This window comes from Centrocercus urophasianus, unplaced genomic scaffold, assembly GCF_019232065.1.
Source record: "Centrocercus urophasianus isolate 14NV4802_14NV808 unplaced genomic scaffold, USGS_Curo_1.0 seq_23, whole genome shotgun sequence".
Taxonomy (NCBI): Eukaryota; Metazoa; Chordata; class Aves; order Galliformes; family Phasianidae; genus Centrocercus; species Centrocercus urophasianus.
The window spans coordinates 4104375-4124587 of record NW_024884789.1 but is presented as its reverse complement, the minus strand read 5'-3'; the positions used below and the strand labels follow the sequence as shown (position 1 = coordinate 4124587).

The window sequence follows — 20213 nt, the reverse complement described above, 5'->3', positions numbered from 1 at the left end:
GTATTGTCTCGGCACACAAGTGGTAGACAGAAATATTCATGTGCCTAATCTTACACCTTGCCTACACATGATACCCAGCGGGCTGAAGTAATAGCCTACAGTATAATCTTGGAAAAGGCATTTCTAACAGACTGAAAGTCTTATGGGTCTTCTGTAAGTTTCTTGTAATTATACGTGGCAACACAAAATGAAAATAAACTAACAGACAAGCATTTAGAAAATGTTTCTTTGAAATTGTTTCTTTGAGCTTCTCCTAAAAATCCAGGGCATACTATACTCAAATGTTCTCAAAGCCCTATTTTTTTTATTTCAGCCAAAGAAAATCAGCATCTCTTATTTTTCCTCTTTCTTTTCATGGGTTTCTCTGTATTCCACAGCCCAGGGAAACAAATGCAATTTCTATTACTCCTGAAGGTAATGAAGTCAACCTGATAAAATGCAGCAAACCTTTGTACTGAATTTCTAGTGTAAGTTTCGGGGGAAAACTGAGATGTCTACCTCTTAATTAAATAGTCACTTCCATGAAGATCAGCATAAGCCATGCTGTCTGCTACAGTGCAGTTCCTTTAACCTAATGAGCCTTTTCCAAAATCAAACTTTTCATTGTGAAGCAGGTGCTTCCTTTCCTCAGTGCATCTCTTCTGATTATTACAAGAAGTTTTATTATTTAAACAGCCTCTTTAAGGAGGTGTCTGTTTTGAGATATGTAATCTCATGGCTGGGATCTTGGATGTAGATGAAATGTGCTCGTAGTTTTCCCAGTATTAAACAGACTTTTGAAATCACTTGGTTTTTAATTCAAATCAAGTTGCTCTGGAAATGGCAGGTCTAAATTCCATTTAAACAGTTATATTGCTGGTCATCTGTTCCCTGTTTTCTCACTTGCATTATTATGATCAATTTTGCTTCTGCTATCCCAAAAAAATACTTTAGGAATAGTCAACAGGGGGGTGAGGGGAAGCACAATGCACAACAATGAATGATGTTTGGATGCATGTGTTGCAAGTATCCTGTAAGACTCATAATGACATTGAAAGACCAAACCCAACAGATGAAGATGTGCACACAAAAGAAGTCTTTGGAAATCTTTATTGCAGATATCTAAAAGGTATTTCTAGATCAGATGAAATCAAGAAAGAATTAGGATGTATATGACTAGCACTTATCTCATGTATGCTGTATAAGGCAGAAAGTACTGTGTAAGAGGTCACAGAGCAAGAACCACTACCTAAGGCATCAAGTGCAAACGTGTTACAATCAGAAGATTTTTTTTCTGAGGAGTGGGGAAAAAAAAAAAGTAGTAGAAATACTTGAAACCATTAAAGCCAAATGTGGGTGGCTCTGTGCAAGGCTTCAGGGATGTCCCTCTGGAAGCTCTGCTCAGGCAGTCTCATCTCAACAGCTGCACAGTCTAAGCAGGGAAACATTGGATATTAGCATTTTTCTGAAGCCACTGAATGTATTTAGGCTCTTTTTTGACCTATTGGTATCCTGAGTTCTCTTGTAATTTCTCTTAGCTTTTTGTCCTTTATTAATATACGAGTACCCATGTATGAGTACTGGTGAGATGCTGGCTGTTGTAAAAATGTAAAAGGCTGATGTAACAGAAAAATATTTTGTATAGAGAGTAAACACTGAACTGCTATTAAATGAGTAGATCAAATGATATCTTGTGTGGGCCCAGTGAACTCAACTCAATTTATGCATGTTGGAGTTTTGCAAATCTCTGAAGTTTTATTCAGCAAAGCAGATGTGCCAGTGGGGGTGCTGGTGACCTCACCTCTGAAAAACAGGTATTTTACATGTTGCTCTCCTGCTGACTGTGAGAGAAATCTCAGTCACTCAGCTTGTCACATCTACAGCTCATGTAGAAGTTGTGAAGATGTAAGTGATGTTAGGAATAAAATCTGTATTTTGGACATAAACTAGTTACGTTTAACAGGTAAAGTGCAAATCCACATTGTGACTCAGATGTATTAGCTATAGCCCTGCTTTAGCCCGAAGAATTACTTGCATCCAAGGAAGCCTACCTTAAGGAATTCCTCATTCTTTTGGCAGAAGTGATGGTTTGGCTAAAACTTTCCCCTGCAGGGAAAGCCCCACGGCTTTTTCCTGGCTGAGCAGTGCCGCAGGTAGGAAGGAATAGGTTTGTCTACTCCTGCCAAGCCTGCAGCAATCAAGAGGTGGGCAATGGTGATGGGATAGGAAAAGGGTTGTGCTGTCACTGTGCTCCTAGAGGAGCAGAGATGTGGCAGAGCACTGACAGCACTGACACAAGCACAGGGCAGCTATGTGACATTCAGCTCTGGCGTGAGGAAACCAGTTTGTCGTTGCATCACTTAACATGTGATCTCAGGCCAGAATGAGGTGCACCTGTGGGTGCAAGAGATGATATTGCGTCTTGAATGCTGCACTCGGATTCTGCAGATTTTCTTGTTTTCAGCCTCAGCTTGAAAAACGTGGTGGAATTGTCAGTTACCAATACTCTTTCATAGACAGTCCAGCCAAAGAAAACAAAGCACCTCTCCCTGCCTGCCCTCCCAATTACTGCCAGAAGGTACCAGGGCCACAAAATACATGGGAGCTCCCATAACCCAGGACTCCTTGGCATCAGAACTACATGAACATGAAGAAACATGTCCTTAGCCAGAATTATCTAAGCTATGAATGAAGTTTGTGAATATTTGTATAACAGCACTGTGTTGTATCCTAAAAATATATTTGAGTGTTGTTGAGAACACTAGTGTGTATGATTCAAAGAGTAACCAAGTATGTTGAAACATGTATGAAAAGCACAGAAGAGACAAGAGAAGGTATTGATAAAGGCACGAGAAAAAAAGAACACCTGTAGGGACAGCTAGAAGGATGGCCAGTGTGATAGGTAAAATGAATCCTAATTGTTTATAAGATGGAAAAATGTGTTTCCATCATCGAATCTTTCATTCTCTCCGATGTTACAGTCCTTTTTCTACTGTCTTTATGCAGATGGAGCACTGAGGTTCTCCAGATATTCTTTCTTCTCCTGTATAAGATGTCCTTTACGCTTTGATGAGATCACTGGTGTATTATTCATTTCATTTTTTCAGAAAGAATCCAGGAACCACAGTGAGGTCATGACTGTAGTAATGTCTGAAAGGATAGTTTTATGGAGGAAAGAAGTTGTCCTCTCCTTCAGTAAAACAGTAAGGAAATTTGTGGCTCTCAAGTGTGTTGGACAAGTTAAGGTTTGTTTATTTTTTCTGTTGTGTATTATTTGCAGAAGGCAGCCAGCTTCATACTCTTATTTCCTACGTATTACATAAATCCAGGCTTGCAGGGAAAGCATCCTGCAAAAGCTGTGCTCCATTTTATTTTGGAAACCTGGTAGTTCCCCAGTCATACAGTCAAGCAGAATTATTTGTGGAAAATCAGACTCCTCTTCTGGTGCTGAATGTCACATCATTAGAGCCTCATCATTCAGAGGTTGGGTGCCGTGCTGAGAATGTCATAGCTCCCTTGTTCAAGGAGAACAATCCTTGGGGCATCCCCAGTCCCATGGTATTGCTTTTTAATATGAAGCATCTGTGCCTCATTGATCAATGGAAAAATGCCAGATAAGGATTTAGACTGTGACATTTCAGGCAATGACAGCAATTTGGAAGTGCCAAACTTTCACTGTTGTTCTGATTTTACCTCTGGTCTTTTCTGCTTTGTTTGTAAAGTGAAGTGGCAAGGCTTTATGGTATGATTCTGAAAGGACTCTAGATGGATTTAGTACTTGAAAGAAATATGTGGGCAGAAGGAATAATATGCTTTGCCTTTACCATGGTCAGTGTATTGTATTTTAATGTGCTCTAATGAACTTAAAAATGACTCCCCAGTGTGCTTGCTCCTTAGGTCATAGGGCTTATTTTGAGTTTGCTGTCTTCCTGGATTCTTGAGATAATTCCCCCCGGATTTGCTGGGTCAACAACAAAGTGGAGATAACAAATACACTGCTGCTTTAAGCCAGTGCTATGCTTTCTCCCTCTTTGCTGTGAGGATTTATGCGTGCTAACAGTTACACTGCTTGTAACTTAACAACTTCAGGGTATCTGTGACACACAATGTAAAACCAGTTCTCCTTTCATACCTAGAGACCAAACATCCTGGATAATCTGGGACAGATGCCACAGGTTTCATTTTGCTCAAAGTTTGAGTGTGTTAGTTACCCAGAAGGGAGTGGGAGACTAATTGCAGCGTTGATGGTGATAGGGAGCCATGTGTTCTAAATGCTGTTACAAGCCAAGAAGAGCCCACTTTGAGGTGACAGTAACATGCATGGCTACAGAAAGACTACATGGCTATAGTAGGTCTTCCAATTTAAAAAGGCTAATTAATAATTCTTAATGGTCTGTGGCTTTCTGCATATTTTGGCAGGCTGAGGGAGGTGAGGAAACAGGTTACATTGCATTGTTTGAAATTACAGGGTTTTAAATTGTTTAAATGATAAGCACATAGGGTTTCCACACCAGATTTGAGACATTCGTTCTCTTCTATTTGTACTAAAATTTCAGGTTGAGCTCACATTGTCATGCTATTCAGACTGCTTCCCAGACAAGCTAATTTGTCTACCTGTGTTCCATTTTAGGCCCTGGTTTTAATTTGAGGATGATTCCTGCTAATACCAAAGACTGGAGAGGACATCCATTAAAAGTCTACACAGCAATTGAAATGGAAAATTCCAAAAGAAACCCTATTAGAGTTTTTCTCCATCAAATCAACATTACAGACTTCTTATGCATTTCTTAATTAGACATTGATATTAACTGGACTGTTGCATGATTTAGATCTAGCTCTTAATCTCAGCTATTCTATGCTGCTGTAGTTTTTATGACATCCAACTAGCGACTGCTTTATGCATTAATCTATCTGGAAAACCACCTTCACATTTTTTGTCTTTTTTTAGAAGAATAAAGGCCCCAAGAAGGAAATGAAAGCTTTTGGGTTCAGCCATTAGTAATTTTCTGCTTAGTATTTGAAAAATTGCTTATTTTAATTGCTTCATAGAAGAAAAAGATATCAAAGCTAACGTTCTTTCTCTCCAAACTTTGTAATTATTTCTCTCAGACTCTTATTTGAAATGCCTTGAAAGGATTTTCATTGAAATGTAGATTTCTTCTCTTTCAAAAGTACTTTTATTCCCTCGTATTTTTTTCCTCTTTTTTTTTTTTTTTTTTTTTTTTTTTTTTTCCCCAGTGCCTTCCTCTCCAGTTTTAGGGCAAAATACATGGAGTCCAGTGTCTGGACAGGGCAGCACATTGCACACAGATGTCACTTCAGTGCCAGCTTCTTTAAAACTAACTCCCTTGTGGTAGAGACCGTGATGGCAGCCAGCCATTGGGTCCTAAGCATGGTGTCCGCAGGCTTACTCTGTGCATTGAAGTCATAGCTGTTAGACTGGGTGTACCAGAGTCCTGCTCCTTTTGAAAATTGCTATGGGATTTGCTTATTAATTATCACTACCAAAATGAGGGGAACCTAATGGCAAAGTTTTATAAATGTTTTGAGCCCCAATCTGAGTTTGGGGCTTGTGATAAAGTCTGGAGACGGATAAATTCTGTAGTTTCAGGTTCTGTTTGCAGCTGTATAATCCCTGAATATCCCGATCTGGGATGGAATTTGCTAGCCAAACCCTGCCGTTAGTTCTGCATTGTATATAAACTCCAGCACAGAGACTCAGACCTATGTTGGCCTCATCAGTAATCCCTGATACCAATAGAGCAATAGTAGCAAGTTCTTTATTTCACCTATACATTTTCAGAGAACATTATTTACTCATAGATTATGATCTGGTCAAAATGATCTATACATTCATTATGTCTGGAGTGGGCTTTCATAACTCACCCTATCTAAGAATGAGGCAAAACTCACATTTGTTTATAGTGCAGCAGTTCTGCTCAGCAAAAAAGGCACAGAGGAAATACTGTCCTGTGCGCCCTGTGCTCTGCTCTGGGTCCCAGGTGATTTCTCATGCCAGTTCAAAAGCATTTTCGAGAGCTCCACAAGAGCAGGGTCCTGACCGCTTCGGAGAACCCCTCAAAATACAGCTGTTCTGTCTGCAAAGGGGTCTGCAAGGCTTCCTCCACTGTGGCTGAGCTAGGGGGAATCTTCCTAGTGGATCAAAACCTTTTGAGAAGAAAAGGTTGAAACGAAGCTAAAGCATTCTCAGTATCAGATTTTACATGTGTTTTTTGGTGGGGGTTTTTTTGGTGTGGTTTTTTTTTTTTTTTTTTTGCAAGAACACAAAAGGAAGAAATAGAACAAGAAAATGAGCCAGAGGAAGATGGAGAGATGGTCTATTAAGCAAGGCTACTTTTTTACCCTCTGAATTTGCAGTCCTGATAGGCATCTTTATTCAAAATTACTCATTTTTTATATTCAGATACTACAGTTTTCAGTGCTAGGCCCTAGATTTGTCTAGACAGATTACCTTCTTATTCTCACAATGAAACTTAATTATCCTTGTGATATCTTCAGGTACTTTCAGTTATTTCCTGATCTATTTCTGAGGACAGGGAGCAGCCCTTGGTCAGTCAGTAGTGCAAGAACTCCACCTCCCTGCTTGTCAGGCTTCTTCGAAGGCAGAAGCTTTCTGGCCCTGGGTTTCCCCTAGAAAAATTTTAAGGGCATTTTTCTCTGATCTACCTTTGCTGAGCTTTCTGACTGGGCAGAGACTTGTCATTTTCTCAGCACCTTTCTGTGTATTACTTGGAAGCACCTAGTGTGACTAACTCACCTGGAATCCACAGAGGGATGTATGTATGATTCACCACTCAGACAAGAATAAACCCTCATGAAATCCAGAATGGAAATGACTGCATGGTTTCAAACATCCCGTGTAACTGCTGTTGCAGCAGGAAGGAATGCATCTGAGTAAAGTCAAAATGACTAAATAAATTGGTTCAAAGCAGCAGTAGGAGCAAAGAGGGCCGTATAAACTAGTACTGAGTAGTTACTAGACTTAAGGACATTTCATTGATTTCATCTGTAAAGAAATCTACAAACACACATCTGTCAATTATCACAACCTTCTGTAATTGAGCAAAACTACCAAAGGGTAAAACACTAGCTAACGTGTAAAGGTTGTGGAAGATAACCCAGAACTTGCAAATTCTAAAGAGAAAATGATAATGAGTATCTATTTGGTTTTTGAGAGTCATATTTGAGTTTTTAGGTCATATTATGCTTGTGAAAGCCTCTATTACTCAAATAAGAAAGTAGAGAAATGTTACAATAAGTTAAAATAGCCTTAAGAAAATCTGCCAACTGATCAGAAGGTAGAGAGATAGCACAACTGATGTGTGCTGTAGAATCTTTTACAAAAGAAATGTGAAATCTCAAAGGGCTGACCTGGTAAAATAATTTTAATAGATAAATGGAGTGGGTGTTGCTACGGTGTGGTACACAGGTATGCATTATGGGATTGAACTTGTAGTGGTCAAATGCATTTTCATGACGAGGCTGGGATTAACAGCAGACTCTGTACAGACTTGATACATTGCATTAAACTAAAACTGAACAAAAATCTACTTACACAGAATTGTATTCATATTCTGTTCACATCTCCATGGAAGCTTCTCCAAATGGCAATTGTGACCCCAACCTGACAGCAGAGGATAGGATGGCAGGATCCTGGTACTGCAGAATATAGCACAAGTTTTTCAGTCACACCCAGCCTATATTTTTTTCCTGATGAATTTCTCACTTAATGATCTCCGCTAGCCCGAGTAAACAAAATGTTTTCAATAAATGCAATAAATAGTGTTTCAAAGGACATGGCACTTGCTCCATTTTTCATTTTGGTGATTCAAAATAAATGTGAAAACAGAAAGTGTCTGAAGCAGTAGATTAGGAGGTAGAGAGAGGCGTGGGCTGGGCCTTCAGCTTTGCTGCTGATAGGATCTGCAATCTTGGACCAGCCACTTCAACCCTCAGCCTGGCTGCATTTGTCATCCCCATAAAGCAGACAGCACCTTTTATAGGGCTCCTACTGTACAGTCTGTACAGGGCATGGTAGTAAACTGGGGCCTGAGCTCACCTCTGCCCTCACTCCCTGTGACTGGGAATCTAGTAATAAGGAGTAATCATAAGGCCTGAATAATTATGTGTTGTCTTTATAGTGAAGCAGGCCTTGAGCAGTGTGAGCCCTCCACTGGGAGAAGTCCCATTTAAAAATTTCCCTGGCATTGAAATGAATCGGATTCTGTCACATGAATGGCCTGCATTTATCAGTCTTCACCTACCTTCTGGTCGTTCATTTTCTCTGCTGGCTTGCGCTTATTCCCTGGTTGTTGGCAGGATCTAGGCAACAAGATTTTGCTAGAAATTGGCTATTAAATTAAGGAGAAAATACAAGAGGAACAGAACTGGCTATAGTGATGTAGTAGCATCAAACAATAAATGCAACTTCTGACTGTTTCATGGTTCACACTAGAACAGGAAGGAAGAAAAACAAAAGAGGATTTTGATCATTGCCAGTGAATTTGGAACAGTATGGGATTTTGAGATCTTAAGAAATTCAGCATGAGACCAGGTTAAATTCTTGGTTGATCTGAGCAGATGTTCTCCTTCCTGTAACCATTGCAGCATTAAGCATTGCACCTATCATCTTTAAAAGGCAGGACTTTAACTATCCCAGTAGCAAGGACTGCTTCTCCAGAGCCAAGAAGCTCTGTCACCATCTCAGCGCTGGGATATTCAAAATGTTTGGGTAGCTCAGGTCGGGGGAATGGTTCATGTATGATCCTGAGCTGCTTGTTTCATCTGGGTAAGAGGCAAGGCACACGGTGGCTGGTCTCTGAAGCTGTTAGAAGCTGTTTATGGGCAAGTAGCTGGTCCAGGCTTGCCCCGGGTTGGAGCATCTCCCAGAGAGATGGCGTGAAACAGGACAGTGTAGAGGCTGAAACACCATAAGTTGCACAATAGGAGTTCTGGTGGTAAGAAGGGAGATTCATTACAGGAGAAGCATGCTGATCATTAAGTGTACTGGAGCAGCACTGAAACAAGGAGTTTCATCCTTGCTTTAAGATGTCTGCCCTAAGGAAGTATTTGCGGTTGAAATTGTGTCCTCTCTTCCTTAACTCTTGGATTCCCATGAGTCAGCAGTTGCTTTGTTAAATAAAACACTGCTTGAGGGAGTCTGGCTGGCCCTGGAGATGGGTAATGCAGTATAGCACTTTCATCTCTCACCCATGAACCCAAGTCAAACAGAGTTTGGTAAATGGCCAATAACCTTTCCCGTCCCAGGGCTGTTTGGTGACCTGTGAGAAATGAGGAGGGTCATCGCTGCATCTGTTTACTAGAAGGCAAGTGTCAACTTAACCATAAAAAGGGACGTGGTTACTCCTCGTTATCACCCAATTTAACATTCTTAAGCCAAGAGAATGACCCCAGAGAACGCAGCCAACTTCTTACCCGGCAGTGGTGGTCCCAGTGCATCAGGGCTGGAAGTATGTGGATTAACAAGGGCAGTGGTGTGGCAGTAAGCCAGGCTGAGCCTCTCCTGCAGACAAAGATTTCTTCAAGCCTGAGTTTATGATCTGAAATAGACACAGGAACCTGTACAGGGACACAGCACTGACAGAGTTAATATGTTGATAAATCCTTCACTGTGCTTGTGCTTGTACTATCCTGACTACACTGTTCTGGTTACCAAAATAGCTGTGTGTGAAGCTCAGTGCAGTGCCCGGTCTCACCCCGTGTGCTGCTCATTGTAAGGTCAGACCTTTGGCATCAGGAACCTGTTAGAAGAGAGAGGAATCGCTTTAAGAGTTGCTGCCACTCGGGGGGATTACCCTGGAGGGTCTGCGAGGGGAAAGGAAAGGGCAAGGCGGGTAACTGCTTGGCCACGTGAAAAATCAACAACTCTTAAATTTCAATAGATCAATACAAACCTCTGAAACCCACCCAAAACTCCAGTCAGCTTGTCCTTGCCCATAGTGCTTCTAGTCACCACAGTCATTTTCTCCCAGCCCTTTTGCACCATGGAATTGATAACATTGTCGTGTTCAGCTCTGAGTTACTGTTTAATCCCTACTATCTTGATTAATTGCATTAAACTGGTATACCTGTGTTAATTAAACAGAAGATGGCAGAGGCAGCTTTCAGTTCGTATTCTTTTGTGTAGATCATTTCCCAAGGCTTCTCAGGTTGTGGAAAAATAACAATGCAGACGCATCACCCATAATATTTCAGCTCAGCTGATAAAGCTATTTTACTCATACAGCGGTCTGTGATTTTTTTTTCCCCACTTATCACAGTATAGGCTTAATTACCATGCTGCTGCTGCATGGCAGCTCCACTCACTTTTTTATTTTTTTTTTATTTGTATTATTTGCAAGTCGTAATCATGTTTTCCTGTCATCCCTGAGCAATGTGCGTGCGTGCGTACAGGCAAATGCCAAGCCTGGAAAGGAAATCTGATGCGTGTCCATGAATTGGAGTTTTCAAACTTTGGCTGAAGATTAGTACGTATAAACATAGCTCTGCCCCCTTCATCTTGGATAATTGGTCACAAATGCTACTTGACACTTCTCAAATCGGACACTTTACATACTTCTGAGCATAGCTGAACTTTTTTGGCAGGAATTAATTTGCTTTGCAACTCAGCCGCTCATTCCTGGCCCAATCCCTGCTGCAGTGATTTCATCACAGTGCTCTGCCAGCGCGAGGAGCGGAGGCAGGACGAGATCTGCTTGTTAGCACTGACTCGCCTGGCTTTGTTGGCTCCCTCAGAAACACAGTGACTGTAGCTGATATTTTGCCCTGCACCGGTCTACATCAGCAGTGGGATTTTTACTTTCAGGTCCCTCTCTTTGTTCCAATTACTGAGCAAATTACATAGCATCTAGAGACAAAAAAGGGATGAAGGCGGTGTAATGCCATGAGAAAACACAACTTCTGACACATCAGGCAGGACCCTTCCACAGCAGCACTGGCTCTGCAGGAGGTGGCTGTGAGCTCTTTCTGCCCCAAAGAGATTGTCTCTGCTCACTCCTGCTTCTGCAAACAGTGCTCACTTCAATAGCAGAGAAAAAGAATCCATTCCTGAAGTATTGGAAAAGTTTGATGTAGCCACAGAACCCATGCTATTAAACAGCCCTCTGCTTGCTCTGACTTTGCTGTGTGCTCACTCGCTGTGCAGTGGTACTGCAAGAGCTGAGCAGACCATATGCTCACATAGAAGGGTTGCCAGGTCTCAGGGAGCATTATTGTGCATCTCCCAGCAGGAGCTTGGGCAGGAACGTATTCCATAAAGGTTTTCACTAGGAATACTGTATTTTATCTGGCGATTTTTTTTACAGCCTCTGGACTAAGTGGCAGTTTATCAGCATATCCATGTACACATATGAATAACCAAAGGGAAATATCATTCAGCCTTTATTCACTGGGATGTTGATAAGCAGCAGCATATTAAAAATGTTTGTCAGTTTGTTCTTTTGAGCTATAAAGTGGGATGTGAGCCAGCGTGCCCTTCTCATGCTGAAGGCATTTATCCAGAAAACGGAGAGAAAATGATGAAACAATGTCAGTTCTAGAGGAAGACAGAGGTTTTCATGGATTATTTTAGAGTCATTGACTTGCTCATTGCTAACACTAGAGCCTGTAACCTAGAGTGAGCCTACACAAAGATGTGAGCCAGAAAAAAGTGCTCCTACCTGCAGAAGAAGAGAATGAAACTTCACGCCATGTTTCAGGTATGGTCTGGAAGAGGAGTAAACACTTTTTCACGCACTTGGTGTGGGCTTGATTCTCAGATTCTTGGTCATGCTCTTGCTGTTGGCTTGGTTCTTAAGTCTTCATGCAGTTCAAAGTACTGTTGAAGAGCAGCCAGGATGAGAGCAGTCCATGTTGAGCCATTGCCGGGCAGCAGTCAGGGCTCCAGATCCATCAACTCTGTCTTCACATGTTTGGTCCCCATAAGCACACTGTCTTGTGGTAGTTCGTCTCTGTAAGAGAAGAGCAGCTGGTGTCATGAAAACATGGCAGATTCACGGTAGAGGGCACAAATACTTTTGTTGCCCCTGAATCTGCCATGGAATAGTACAAGGGATTATTTATTCCAGGCTAATAAGTCTTAAGTTTTCATAGACTCTTGCCTTAAATTAAACAGATAAAGACATATCATGCTTCCTCTTGTTTATTTCTCAGACTGCAACCCTAATGGGCACGGCAGCTATAGTATTTGTAGGCAAAGCAAGCAGCAATTGGTGAAGAAATGCAACACTGCTCTAAAACCTGGGTTAAGGAGGATGCTTAGCTTCCATTGCTATTGCATATTACTGTACAAAATTAGCTTTCAGGTCCTAGATGGTTTAAAATAACATGTCTTGTGTTAGAATAGAGGAGTATCAGAAAAAGTGAATTACAGGTTATGGACTTCTAGTATTTGCAGTAAAATAACTCTTACTGTAATTATACCTATAGAGTGCTAATTTATGTTATTATGAGAAAAGGATGGTGGCACTAGGATGTATGGAAAGAAAATCTTACAGGAGAGCAAAATAATATATCTGGGATAAAGAGCAGAAATGTCTACTCAATATACTTAAGTTTTTCAGCACATGTGCTCGCTGTGTATGTGTGGATATGCAATGTTCGGCAGGTTAGGAAAAACTACTATAGGTAACTGATATATGATGCAAATAGGAGCAAGCTATAACTCACAGAAGGTCCTTACCATACACACAGACCCCCCGTGGTGCCATTGAGCACCTCCTTAGTCTTTGCTCGATGAGAATGGAAATCACCCGAATTGCTCTGTGTGCTCAGTACTTCATGGATGAGATCCTAACTCCCAGCCATAAAGACCAAATTTAAACACTCTTGAAAATAAGAAACACTGATGGTTTTTCACGGTAAAGCTGAGCCTCCATTTTGAATCATTATATTGTACTCAGAACTTCCAAGCAGTGCATAGGTACCTCCTGGATGTCATTCCTGAAAGCAAGTGAACTGTTACTTCAGTAGGTAAAGATTTACTTGCCTAATGCCTGGTGTCATCAACAGATTCAGGCTGGCAGTGGTATCCTACTCATCTCAGCTAATTATACAGCTTTGCACTCCCCTTTTCTTCCCATTCACATGTACAGCTCAGTGTTAATGCCCACCAGTTGAGCATTAACCAATGGTTACAGCTGAGGTGAATGAAGTGATGGATGAACACAGTTTGCATACTGGTAACTGGAAGTCCAGCTGAGTAGTTTGCATTATTTAATGCACAATCATTATGTTTGTCTTTAGAAGCAGCTAAATAATCTTATTTCTTCTATTACTCCATCTCTGACACCAGGGATGAAGCGCGCTGTGTCTTTTGGTAATGGTTTGTTTTCTAAAAAATATGGAACTGCTTGGAGCCTGAATCATTGCTGTAGGAAGTTAGGAAGTTGTCCCTAGCTGAGAAAAGTCTTGTGTCAGGAGTGAGACTCCTAGTTTGGCTGTGTTGGGGGAAATAGGATTTAATGATGGCAATTCAAACTCATCTGGGTTCTTCTGAGTGCAGACTATATTGATTTACAGTGCAACATAGTAAAGGCTGAGCTAAAAAGCTGGTTTATTTGGAAACTTACTTATTCCTGAAAATGTCTGTTCAGCTCATTTTTAGATTTGATTTATTATTAGGGTGAATTACACCGCATTTCTGAATGTAGGAAACTGCTTGTGCACGGTGACAGCTGGACAAAGTGCCAGTTCGGTTTGTCCATTCTGGCTGTAAAATTCTGTTTGTTTGTGTGTTGGACAGTGGTGTTTGGAAAAGGAGATTAAGAGCACCAGAGACAGAATGAATAACTGCATTCGGTTAGTGCATGAGGCTTAATGTAAGCATAGGATCACAGTCTGTAAGATCTGTGGCAAATGAAAACAGCTTTCAGGTAAAATCAACACCTCGTTGCAAAAAAATAGTGAGGAAAATCTGTGCCAGTGTTGCAGCATGACAAATGAATTTATGCAAATTGAAGATAATCATTATTATTAAATATTCAGCAGCTCTAAAACTTGATAGTTTGTGGACAAAAGATCAGAAGGCTTCTAAACCGAAAGTTTTGCATCTTTGGTTCAGTATGCTTCTCATGTCTTCAGCATTTGGTTTAATTTAGGAGGAAACAGTTCTGAGCTAAGATAAGATCTCAAACAAAATTGACGTGGTCTCACAACATGGCCTAACATAACAATTTAATCTGTCCTATGCTTCCCCTGAAAGAGGGCTTAATAACTGTGGTATGATTTCACCTGCTGCTTCTAACATTTGCTCATTCTTTTTTCCTGAGTAAATTTGGATTATCAGATGGCCAGCAGCTTTGTTCATGGTAGACAAATGTGAATTCGTTTAGGATTAATAATAACGGGCTCAATCCTGGATTCAGTGGCTGCCTTACTGAACGAGATCTTTGGAAGGGAGATATTTGTGTTAAAAAGAAATAACTGATTGTCTATTTTCATAAAACCTTTTCCCAGTGTATCCAGCCTTGGGTGTGCAACTGCACAGTGCATTATTTGGTGTGAGGAAAAACGTGTCTCTTACCCACAGAATTATCTGAGGCCCTCCAGATGATCAGTGGCGGGGAGGCAGAGGGAGAAGCCCACACCGCTGGGGTCCATCAGCAGTCATTGCTCACAAGAGGAGAGCACAGAAGGATGAATCCAGATTGAATCTGCTTTTAGCCCAGACCTCACCATTGTGAGTCATTGGCATATTCCAAAATCCAGTGGGAAAGCTTGAGTTCTTTGCTGTGTTCCCTGTCTCTGAGAAACTGACCAGTGCCAAGGGCAGCGTGGTGCCCAGCCCCAGAGGCACTGCCTGAAGCCAGGAGCTTGCTGACCATGGTAGAATCAGCAAACTTCAGCAGAATAACCCTGCAGGCAATTTTACCGCGGAAAAACATCGGTTGTGTTTTAGATTAGAGCTTTTCATTCACATTGGATGTTTTTTCTTTTATTTCTCCCCCCAGTAATGTCCAGTTGCTTAATTCTGTTTGAAATCACCCAGGGTTGGCACCTAAATACCGAAATAATCTTGTCCTTCAGGGCTGTCAGCATCTTGAGGCACCTAACCACCTTTAGAGATGTGGTGTGAAAGCTTGTGAACAATGCCATCGGGGAGGGAAACAAAAGACAAGTATCCCTATTTGCTGCCCAAGAATCCACAAAGAATGCTGCTTCAGCTCTGCTCTGATTTCTAATTAGATTATGAGTGATGTAGGACTCTGAAGCCAAGCTGGAGTTTGTGCTAGCACTTTGCATGTATGAATGACAAAGGGACACCACTTTCATATTGATTTAAGCTAGCGAGTGGAAGAATGTTTGAACATCAAGTGCTTGATGCCTTGGTTTTCCAGAGCACCTGGAAATATCAAATTAATTCCAGGTGTTCTGCCATCAAGACAGACTCGCCGCTTTTACAGCCACACATACAAAATGTGGCTCCCAGTTCCACAAATAAAAACGGAGTGGTTTCTGCTCCCGATGCCTTGATAACTCTGACATATTGCAAGTTCTGGAAAGAATTTTAATCTACATAGTTTTTTAAATGGGGAGGGGAGCGAGGGGGGAGGGATTTTAAATATGCTGCATACAATTTGTGATGGTCATCTCTAAAATGCAGCTCCATTATCCTTTTCCATTTGGAATGAATGAGGCTAATTAATTTCAGGCCATACTTGATGAGGTCAGCACCATACGAAGGGTGCGTGCTAGACATTGCTAATCTCTTTCAGCTGAGAGTGATGAATTAAAGATGAAGCATTCCTTTGCAGGCCTAATTTAGAATGTATATCAAAAACCTACAGCAAATAATACTATACCCTACAACAAAGGAAAACTTGTTCTCTCAGGCTCCCATGTAGGGTTGATTTTAAAGGCATTTTCATTTCACTTTGGAATTCCAGCTGTGGATGGGTGAAACAGTTCAGAAAATTCAAGCTTTCTCTCTTTCTATTGCTTTTATGGACAAAAGTAGGCAAGGGGGGGCTATGGGGAGAGAGAAACTAGTGGGTGTTTGATCCTGTATGTGCTGTGATTCCAACTGTACGCTCAACGTTTAGGAGAGTTTCCAGGGTCTTGTGCTCCCAAGTACCTGTGACGTGACCCCCCCACCCCGCAGCAAACGTTGAAATTTCAGGTTTCTGTTGTGTTTTTTTGTTGTTTTTGTTGTTTTTGTTTTTGTTTTTGTTTTAATCTGAAGGTAAAGCAGCAAATTGTCCCGTTTTCTCAGCTTTGAGGATGTTTTGTAGGACGCTGCAGGCTTTTCTGAGGGAAGCAGGGCAAGCAAGGCGGTTCTGCTGGGTCTCCCAGGGGGGATGTGATCTTCCAAGCCAACAGTGAGCAACAGTGAGTTCACTTTTGCAAGGGAAAAAGAAAATAATCACCTTCTTACGCAAAGAAATTGTCCTTAATTGTCATTGTGGCAAAATAGGAACTCTGAAATCCTATTCCAGCCTCTGATGGAGGAGGCTGGACATCGACTTCCCCAGAACTCTGCTGTTTAATACCTGGCAGTTGGGTGAAATTCTTGACAGGTTACTGCCGCGAATCCAAGCTCCCAACTGGTGGCCATAAGCGGCTGCTGTCTTTGTATCCCAGTAGTACTCATTAGAACAAAGCTGCTTCGAATTAAATCCAATCTACATGCCGAATCAATCTTTCAACCCTTTGATTGCTTCTGAAAATATTTATATTTCTTAATAATGCACATTTTGTCCCACAGCCTGTGATTAAACCCAGACAAGGTCCAGAGAAGCCTGAAGTATATGTGGAAGGGGTTATTTTGGACAGGAAAAGAAAGATAAAGAACACAGGTTTTTCCTATTGTGAAACCATTAGAGTGTATAAATCTAGCAATTGCTGTTGTATAAGCATCAGAGTGGGGTTGTAATAAATACAGATTGGAGTATTATAGTAACCAAATGGAGTTTATGGATTATGCTCACTAGTTCATATTTCTCAGCTACTACACCTAACTAGCACCATGCCGCACTCAGCTCTATTAATATCCCCTCTTAATATTCTCTGACTGTGTTTGTTGGGGGGAAAATAAAGTTAGAAACTGACCGCTGCTCTCCGTAGAGCGAACACGTTCAAGGAATCATGCCCTCCAAAGGAAATAAATGAACAAGGGGATGCTTTGCAGAGCCCGTGTGAGCAGGGCATGGGCTGTGGCTGGCTGAGATCGGCTCCGTTCTGCCAGAAGGTAGTAACTTCCATCCGAGTGAGAATCCAGCCCAAATACGGGGTGCTTGTTGCCCAAAAATGTGGGTATAAAAATAAAGGTGATAACAGCTGCTGTCCCTTCCCCAGTCACATTTTTAAGGTGGTAAATAATAAGCTGGGATGCAAAACACACAAAGGATTTGAAGCCGTGCTTTGTGGTAAGTGGTACGTTATTCCCTCCTCACAAAGCAGCACACATCACAGGTGAGATATGTGGAGGAGATGGGGAGGATGCATTCCTGGGCTGTGGAGCCCAGGCAGGGCCCAATCCCACACAGTGGGAATTTAGTATCCATTAGGATGGTGGCTGTGCTGGGGACACCGATCAGATAACAGCACTGTACCTGTCTCCCTCCCTATACATAAATGACTGCCCTTGTCTATAATAAATGGGAAAAATTGACTCCTGAAAACATGCTGCGATAAATCTCCTTGGATAAAGCGGTGCTGTGCCTGAGTGAGAGGAAGAGAAGTCCTAGAAACTAAAAATACATAGTGCTTCTTTAATGTCATTGTCATCAGCGGCGTCACATGGTGAATGCAGCTAATATGCGGTACCACGGGGCTGGTGAACGAACGCTCGCCGTAGTTTTGCCTGTGACAGTTTCCCCTTTTGTAGAAGAGTAAAAAGAAATATTCCTAGCTTCAGTGTTGTTCTTCATTCTTTCATCGTGTATTTCATTATATTAAGCTGTCGTTTCCTAAATATGCTGGGGGGGGCTGTTATCATTATACTTACGCCCTGTGTCTTGACAGCTATTTTGCATTAATATATGATTAGGATGCTGAGTCTTTAAGGTAGAGAGAAGTTTTTTTATCATCACCAAAAATAAAGAGAAAGCAGCGCTGACAAAAAGCCATTCACAAATAGGGCTCGATCCAAAATCTAATGGCGTGGATCCGGCCCCCGGCAGAACATTGTATTGTACCACCAGGATTTCTGAATATCTCCTATTGTTCGACAAGCCCGATTTCACACTAAACCCAGAGTTCGTTTCAGAACAGAAGCTTTTTGTGTAGAAACTTTCAGCGACATCCCTTCGTGAACACACACATACCACAGAGGCTATTGTCTTATTAAAGAGTTTAAGCCTTAAGGTGTATGCCTCTTTTTAAAAGAAATTTTCTGATTGTAGATAACTGCTCAATTTGATTTAGTGTCCAATGATAGTGATGGGGTTGATAACTGAGCATTCATCGGTAATTCATCTTGTGCTAGTAGAAATTTACAGCAAAGCAGTGCTTTCCCAACACTGACAAGTCCTATTAATCTTCTTCAGACACATTTCAATAGGTGTCTCCATCTGTGCCCAACATCTAAACACTCTGGCATCACTAGGGACTCGGAGACACCTTCATTTCAGGTTACACTAGTGAAAATGTGATACTAGATTGTACTCTATTTTTAACCTAATTCTCCCTTTTCATTCAATTAGCCTTTCTTGCCTGCATTTTTCTACTCATGTGTAACATCCTTTTCCCAGGAAGAGTTTAAAAATGAGATTTAGTTACTTAAAGAGACAGAATCTGCCAGGGCAAGAGCAATCAAGAACTTAACGTCAAGCAGCAGCACAGCAAGGCTCACACATGCAGTGCAGGGAAGGCATCGCCGGCCTCAAACCACATCCTATACAGCATGCCCACTGGGTTCCCGTCCCCATGGGACTGTTGCAGACGTGGTTCAGTGAGGACAGGTCTGAAACTGAACCCTTTCCCCAGCTTTCCAAATTTTAAAGCAACCACAAAGTATTGGGGGTCTGAAACCCAATCTATACCCAAAGACCTCTGTTTGTTCAGGCTGCAGGAGGACCGCCAACACACGTCCCCACCTCTCTTTCCGTAGACGGCTGATGCGCGAACAAACACGGCGCAGTCAAGTTACAGCAATAACATTTATGGGTGGATTATGTTCCAACTTCCTCACTTATTATTAAAAGCCAGAAAATCGCAGAGCACGTGGACAAGGCAGAGCACAAACGCAGGCGAATTTTGCCTCAGAACCAAATGTTGTTTCTTTCGCTCAGCACTGCAGTGAGTTTGCCTGCAGATGCAACGCGGCTTTCAACATTATTCATTCAGAAAAGGTGTGTTTGGGTTTTTTCCTCCTCCCTCCCTATTTCTGCTCACCTGTCAGGGAGGAGCAGGTGTGAACTGTTGGGGTTTGGGAGGGCTCTCCCTCTCAGAACTTTCTTTGGAAAGAGCAAAGCCTGAGCCACGCGCTGACTCGGGAGCTGCCCCGTGCGAGGGCGGTCCCTAACTTTGTTTCTGGCTTTATGGAGTTCCCTCATGAGCCATATTATAGATCTAAATGACCTTATTGTAGGTGGCAAGTTTAAATGTGCCATATTAATAACTTGTTATCCAAGACAAATTAAGTCCTTATGTGTCAAAAGCACTCTGCTCTGGATTACCTACAAGACAAGTATTTATTGAATAAACGTTGGATCCAATTTCATTTTAATGTGACTGACTGTATGCTTCAGCCCCTTAAAATGAGATAAAAACACTCAAACCTATAACTGTGTTGCAACATTACACCTAACTTGTCTATTTCTATTATTGTCTTTTTAACGTGGGATATCAAAAGCGTTTGGGGTTTTTAAGGATTTATTATTATTATTATTATTATTATTATTATTATTATTATTCTGAAGAGCAAGGAGAGAGATAGAAAAAAAAAAGACTGGCATTCAGCCTAAAGAGAAATCATTGAAACAAATTAATCCTATGCCGTTTAAATTGACATGGTAATCCATCATCAGCAAAGGGAAACTCTGAAAGCAATCTAGAATCTGCAGTGTTCTTTCACTGGCCCTCAGGCACAAAGACAGATAGTAAAAGAGAAAGAGGAAAAAAAAAATCATAAAAGTTAGCAGTGCCTTAGAAAAGGAAAGGGAGAGAGAGAGCAGCTTTCACTTTTTCCTGCTTTCAAATGCCCAGTTCAGAAAGCGGGCTGATTAACCTCCAGCCGTCGCCTACTATCATTT

At 41.5% G+C, this 20213-nt stretch overlaps 1 long non-coding RNA gene across 15 annotated transcripts in view; it reads right to left on the bottom strand.

Annotated features, from left to right (window-relative positions):
* Positions 1–20213, bottom strand: part of LOC122163106 — a 33669-nt gene that overhangs the window by 1191 nt on the left and 12265 nt on the right. For 8 of the 15 annotated variants that reach the window (XR_006169815.1, XR_006169818.1, XR_006169816.1 and 5 more), the window contains 4 exons: positions 11679–11969; positions 9436–10088; positions 8265–8351; positions 7556–7659 (listed from right to left, as the gene is read on the bottom strand). This is a non-coding gene — a long non-coding RNA (uncharacterized LOC122163106). The remainder of the gene's footprint in view (positions 1–7555; positions 7660–8264; positions 8352–9435; positions 10089–11678; positions 11970–20213) is intronic. The other 7 variants (XR_006169813.1, XR_006169811.1, XR_006169810.1 and 4 more) reach the window with 7 other exon arrangements.